The following is a 7,316-nucleotide window of genomic DNA, read 5'->3' as shown; positions in this document are numbered from 1 at the left end:
CATCAGGTGGGACCGTCACAGCCAGATTTTATGCATCGAGTGAGGCAGGGATTCCAAGATGCAAGTTCTTAAATCCCCCGTGTAGCCTGTAACAGACTGTAGGGGCAAGTGCTGTTAGCGAGCACCTATGAAGGCCGGCACGGCACACGAGGGGGTGGGTGGCCAGCACCACGCCCGACAGCCTTTGTCTCCCCAGTGGCGATGTTTACTACACTACACCGCTACACCAGGTACTAATTTGAGACTGGGTCGACCTAGGGGAGGCCCAGGACCGGTTCACACAATCGTCACCGGTGTTGGCCGTGAGCGGGAATCGAACTCGGGTCGCCGGGTTCGTAGCGCAGCGTAGCGCTAACCACTACTGCACCACCGCTCCCCACATACTGACGCAGACACACACAGACACACACAGACACACACAGACACACACAGACACACACAGACACGGAGTTCAACTCTCACCTTCATAGCTCACCGGCCTCACTTCCATGAACACTTCGAAGCACTGTGCGGGCTTACGACTGTGGAGACAAAAATGGATCATCAGCAGCAGCAGCATCAATACCACCACCATCATCACCACCATCACAACCGCCATCATCACAACCACCATCATCACCACCATCACAGCAATCAATACAACCATCACCACCATCACTATCGCGACCATCACCACCATCACAACCACCACCATCACAGCAATCAATACCACCATCACCACCATCACTATGGCCACCATCACCACCATCACAACCACCACCATCACAGCAATCAATACCACCACCATTACTATCGCCACCATCACCACCACCATCACAACCATCACCACCATCACAACCACCACCATCACAACAAATAAATACCACCATCACCACCATCATTATCGCCACCATCACCACCACCATCACAACCGCCACCATCACAACCACCACAATCACAGCAATAAATACCACCATCACCACCATCACTATCGCCACCATCACCATCACAACCACCACCATCACCACAATCAATACCACCTGCACCACCACCACCATCACAACCACCATCATCACCACCATCACAACCACCATCATCACCACCATCACAACCACCACCATCACAGCAATCAATACCACCATCGCCACCACCACCATCACAACCACCACCATTACAGCAATCAATACCACCATCACCACCACCACCACCATCACAGCAATCAATACCACCACCATCACAACCGCCACCATCACCACCATCACCACAATCAATACCACCATCACCACCAACAAGACAAAGACCCCCGTATAGCCTTAACAGACTGTAGGGGCAAGTGCTGTTAGCGAGTAGCACCTATGAAGGCTACCGGCACTGTGGCACACGAGGGGGTGGGTGGCCAGCACCACGCCCGGCCGCCTTTGTCTCCCCCCGATGGCTATGTTGACTACACACCGCACCAGGTACTGATTTGAGGCCGAGTCGACCTAGGGGAGGCCCAGGACCGGTTCGGGGATCGAACTCGGGTCAACCGCCGGGTTCGTAACGGCGCAGCGCGCTAACCACTGTGCCACCGCTCCACCGCAAAACAAGTTTGCCCACCAGGTCACTCATTTGAGGCTGAGTCCACCTAGGGGTTGAGGGCCCAGGCACACGGTTCTCCTCACCTGTCCATCGCTCAGGGGCGGCCGGGAGACGCAGCCGGGATTTCATTGAGGTTCCGAGAGTCCCAAGAGGAGAGATCCCAAAGCGGAAACTCGGCCTTTCTCGCTCGCTCGCTCACTCACTCGCTCCGTCTTGCCACTAGAGGCCGCTACAAGCGAGAGAGAAAGAGACACACACGGGGTGGCAGGGTTAACCACGTGGGTGATGGCGTCGCCCCAGCCTGCTTAAACTATTCTTAAGTTGTTTTTTCGGTAAAGTGACGTAAAATAAAAATCACGACGTTTCGGAGGCAACACAAGCTTCCGTCTTCGGGTGGAACCGTCACAGCACGATTGCTGTATCAAGTAAATGAGAAATTCCCAGAAAACAGTCCTCGTATATATACTGGTTGAGGGTAGGAGGAGCCAAGGTAGGCACCTGGATATTATTTTTGTGAGGTTCGGTGCGGCTGAAGCACGCTGTTAGGAATGAGCCTTTGTTGTGTAAACTAGGTGCAGATGATGTAAAGGTGCGTGTAAATGGGACTGAGCCTATTGTTATGTAGAGGTGGTGCGGCTGAAATCGCTGCCAGGAAATGATTCTTTGTTGCGTAGAATGGTTGACTGAGCCTATTGTTATGTAGAGGTGGTGCGGCTGAAATCGCTGCCAGGAAATGAGTCTTTGTTGTGTAGAATGGTTGACTGAGCCTTTTGTTATGTAGAGGTGGTGCGGCTGAAATCGCTGCCAGGAAATGAGTCTTTGTTGCGTAGAATGGTTGACTGAGCCTATTGTTATGTAGAGGTGGTGCGGCTGAAATCGCTGCCAGGAAATGAGTCTTTGTTGTGTAGAATGGTTGACTGAGCCTATTGTTATGTAGAGGTGGTGCGGCTGAAATTGCTGCCAGGAAATGAGTCTTTGTTGTGTAGAATGGTTGACTGAGCCTTTTGTTATGTAGAGGTGGTGCGGCTGAAATTGCTGCCAGGAAATGAGTCTTTGTTGTGTAGAATGGTTGACTGAGCCTTTTGTTATGTAGAGGTGGTGCGGCTGAAATCGCTGCCAGGAAATGAGTCTTTGTTGCGTAGAATGGTTGACTGAGCCCATTGTTATGTAGAGGTGGTGCGGCTGAAATCGCTGCCAGGAAATGAGTCTTTGTTGTGTAGAATGGTTGACTGAGCCTATTGTTATGTAGAGGTGGTGCGGCTGAAATTGCTGCCAGGAAATGAGTCTTTGTTGTGTAGAATGGTTGACTGAGCCTTTTGTTATGTAGAGGTGGTGCGGCTGAAATTGCTGCCAGGAAATGAGTCTTTGTTGTGTACAATGGTTGACTGAGCCTTTTGTTATGTAGAGGTGGTGCGGCTGAAATCGCTGCCATGAAATGAGTCTTTGTTGTGTAGAAAGGTTAACTGAGCCTTTTGTTATGTAGAGGTGGTACGGCTGAAATCGCTGCCAGGAAATGAGTCTTTGTTGTGTAGAATGGTTGACTGAGCCTATTCTTATGTAGAGGTGGTGCGGCTGAAATCGCTGCCAGGAAATGAGTCTTTGTTGTGTAGAATGGTTGACTGAACCTTTTGTTATGTAGAGGTGGTGCGGCTGAAATCGCTGACGGGAAATGAGTCTTTGTTGTGTAGAAAGGTTAACTGAGCCTTTTGTTATGTAGAGGTGGTACGGCTGAAATCGCTGCCATGAAATGAGCCTTTGTTGTGTAGAATGGTTGACTGAGCCTATTGTTATGTAGAGGTGGTGCGGCTGAAATCGCTGCCATGAAATGAGTCTTTGTTGTGTAGAATGGTTGACTGAGCCTATTGTTATGTAGAGGTGGTGCGGCTGAAATCTCTGCCAGGAAATGAGTCTTTGTTGTGTAGAATGGTTGACTGAGCCTATTGTTATGTAGAGGTGGTGCGGCTGAAATCTCTGCCAGGAAATGAGTCTTTGTTGTGTAGAATGGTTGACTGAGCCTATTGTTATGTAGAGGTGGTGCGGCTGAAATCTCTGCCAGGAAATGAGTCTTTGTTGTGTAGAATGGTTGACTGAGCCTATTGTTATGTAGAGGTGGTGCGGCTGAAATCGCTGCCAGGAAATGAGTCTTTGTTGTGTTGAATGGTTGACTGAGCCTATTCTTATGTAGAGGTGGTGCGGCTGAAATCGCTGACGGGAAATGAGTCTTTGTTGTGTAGAATGGTTGACTGAGCCTATTGTTATGTAGAGGTGGTGCGGCTGAAATCTCTGACGGGAAATGAGTCTTTGTTGTGTAGAATGGTTGACTGAGCCTATTGTTATGTAGAGGTGGTGCGGCTGAAATCGCTGCCAGGAAATGAGTCTTTGTTGTGTAGAATTACCAATAATTTATTACGTGATCAATCATGAATATGATTATTGCGTATTCATAATGACCGCAACCATTTTTATTACGGATTAATATTTTTACAAATTTGTATTATTATTATAAATTGAACGTTAAGCAAACGTCAATTCGCTTAGGCGAATTATTGCCAATTAATGAATAAGTAATCGTTATTTTAAGTCGTTGTAAGTTGCAGTTTAAGGGAAGCTCGGTGAGTTAAGTTGTTGATGATGATTATTAAGTTTTCATTAAACTGTGTAACAAAAACTAAATTGTTCCTGGGTACTATGAGACATCTCCTTTACCAGTGGCAAAATATAGGTGTTTACCCTTTCAACTGGTACAAAAACTGACACCTTTATACAAGGCATCTCTGATAGTGCGCTGTCTTTGAGTTGTGCGCCTTTTGGCGTCATCTGGTCCAACACCATGTGAGACTAGGCTCTAAGAAAAGCTGTCTCGGGTGTGGACCAATCAACTTCAAGGACAGTGCATATCATTATCATCACCATCATCATCAGAGTTGTTTATTTTTGTTTACATTTTGACAGCTTGTGTTGTGGTTATTGCAAACATGATGCCTTGTATAAAGGTGTCAGTTTTGGTACCAGTTGAAAGGCTAACAACCTATTACTATATTTTGCCACTGGTAAAGGAAATGTCTCAGTGTAAATGCTTTACCCCGAGCTCTCAATACTCTGATGGTGCATTGTCTTTGAGTTGTGCGCCTTTTGGCGTCATCTGGTCCAACACCATGTGAGACTAGGCTCTAAGAAAAGCTGTCTCGGGTGTGGACCAATCAACTTCAAGGACAGTGCATATCATTATCATCACCATCATCATCAGAGTTGTTTCTTTGTGTTTGCATTTTGACAGCTTGTGTTGTGGTTATTGCAAACATGATGCCTTGTATAAAGGTGTCAGTTTTTGTACCAGTTAAAAGGGTAAACACCTACTACAGTGATACCTCGGTTCACGAACGCTTCTGTTCATGAACAACTCGGTTCACGAACAGAAAAGTTCATAAAAATATGCTCCGGTTCACGAACTCCGCTTCGGTTCCCGAACTGGAGCCGCGGCCATTTTAAAGCTATTTCCAGGCTGCCACGTGGTCGTGACTTCCTGTAGGAAGATCGTGGAGAGAAGAAGAGACGCAGAAAGAAGTACTGTGAAGACACTTTCAGTGACTTTTTGCTTTTTGGTGTGCTTTTTAGCACATACAGTACTGTACTGTACTACTGTACTGTACAATACAGTACTGTACTTACCAGAGGTGGGACAAAGTCATTGTTATGCAAGTCCAAGTCGAGTCGCAAGTCATCAAATTCATGACTCGAGTCTGACTCGAGTCCAAGTCACATGACTCGAGTCCACACCTCTGGTACTTACTGTATTGTACAGTTCACCCGTTTGAGTGCTTACTGAAGTCATCTCAAGCAAGGTGAGTGTTCTCTCTTTATACATTACTATACTGTACAGTACCAATGTGTATTGTAATTTGCGTCATATTTTTGTGCTTTAAAAACCAAAAGAAAAGGTCAGAACGGATTAACCGGATTTACATTGAACCCTGTGGGGGAAATGTGCCTCGGTTCACGACCAATTCGGTTCGCGACCAGAGTCAGTTCACGAATTAAGTTCGTGAAGCGAGGTATCACTGTGCTACTGTTCCTGGGTAGCGAAGCGTTATTTCCTCATTTCTTATGCCTCAAAAGCAGAGAAAGTGTCGATCATTGTTCCACTTTTGTGACCAGGACAGTGACGTTTTGACATTTACATCTTTTTCAATGCGAAAACGCGGTGCGGATTTGTGTCATTCCTTCACGTAAAGTCGTGCTCACAAAAGCAAAGTTTGTGGGGAAGAATAAAAGCCACGGGGGGTTCTGTACTTTTGAGGCATAAGAAATTGTAAAATAACACTTACTACCCGGGGGCATATATCGTGTTGCGCAGTCAATTGTCGTTTGAATTCGTCCAATAATGAATTCTGCAATAATCATTTCGGCAATAATTATCGTACAATAATTATTGTTGCAACTCGTGCAATAGTTAGTTCACCAAAAATCATCGTGCAATACTGGTAATGATTATACAAATATTATTCTACACAAATTACGACAATGATTAGAATAATTAGCGCACAATTATTATGTATAGCACAATTGATAATTATTGTACGATTATTATTGTACAATAATTACGACAATTATGGCAATTAGTGTACAATAATTCTTATTGCACAATAGTTGAGGAGAATTATGACAATTATTGCACATTAGGCAATAATTCGTTTATAAAAATTACAACAATTATTATAATAATTATAACAATATTAATTATTGTACAATATTAATTATTGTACAATGCTAATGATCATTGCAACTGCCGTTTTATTTCGAAACGCTAACCATTGAGCATGTATGTCTGTGAACGCGATAAAATTCAATAGAAAGCCACCACCTTAATGACAATTAGTAGCGCTTCAAGGTTATTGATTAACATTCTAAAACCATCGGTCCACCGCAAAATCGGCTTAAGGCGCGAAACGTCGGAACATCATCTCCTCAGGAAACGGACATCACGAAGAGGAGCGACACGGAAGACGTCAAAAAGGAACTGTTTTGGGGCGTTTAAAAAACAAACAAAAATAGCGACATCGACAGCAAGCGACGAGGACAAACAATAAACTCGTTACCGATGTTTCCTCGTTGAAACAAAAAATGTTTGCGCCGCAACAAACGTCAGCCGACAGCCACGACCATCGCCACCATCGCCCCCAGCCAGCACCGTTATGAGGCCGGGACACACAAAAAAAACAGTTCCGCGTCGTGCGTGATGACGTCATCACGCAACGAGTGCGTGGTGACGTCAACGCGCACGGCCTGCGTGGTGACGTCACCGCGCGCGCGGCACCCCGGCATATAAACGGTTCGATCGCGGGGGACGCGCGTTGCGCGGTGACGTCAACGCGTACGCGTGCGTGGTGACGTCGTCGTCGTCGCGCGCCCACCCGCTCGCGTGCGATGTGACGTCATCGCGCACTTGCAGGTGGTGACGTCGCTCACCACACTCGCTCGACGTGGTGACGTCACCAACCAGCTCGCGTTGGAAGGCGGCGGGGGTGGGGGCGGCGGCGAGAGAATTCGTTTGCGTGATGACGTCACCGCGCCCATGATGAGAAGCGAACGTTGCTGCGGTGACGTCACCACGCACGCACGTGGGAATCTCCTCGCACGTCGCGGGTGACGTCATAACGCCGTCGCGCGCTATGGGGCCTGCGTGATGACGTCACAGGGCGCGGTGAAGTCGGAGGGGGGGTTACCCGGTATGACGTCACAGCGCGTACCTTACCGAG

At 47.1% G+C, this 7,316-nt stretch overlaps 1 long non-coding RNA gene across 1 annotated transcript; it reads right to left on the bottom strand.

Moving 5' to 3' along the window:
• Nucleotides 1-278: 278 nt before the first annotated feature.
• On the bottom strand, nt 279-6,757 carry LOC144953864 (uncharacterized). Its single transcript, XR_013640920.1, has 3 exons — nt 6,657-6,757; nt 1,644-1,789; nt 279-521 (listed from the first exon to the last, which is right to left on the bottom strand). It is a non-coding gene; the product is annotated as an uncharacterized LOC144953864 (long non-coding RNA).
• Nucleotides 6,758-7,316: the final 559 nt, after the last annotated feature.

This window comes from Lampetra fluviatilis (genome assembly GCF_964198595.1).
Source record: "Lampetra fluviatilis chromosome 69 unlocalized genomic scaffold, kcLamFluv1.1 SUPER_69_unloc_1, whole genome shotgun sequence".
Classification (NCBI taxonomy): domain Eukaryota; kingdom Metazoa; phylum Chordata; class Hyperoartia; order Petromyzontiformes; family Petromyzontidae; genus Lampetra; species Lampetra fluviatilis.
The sequence above is the reverse complement of the archived record's forward strand: the minus strand, read 5'-3'. Positions and strand labels throughout refer to the sequence as shown.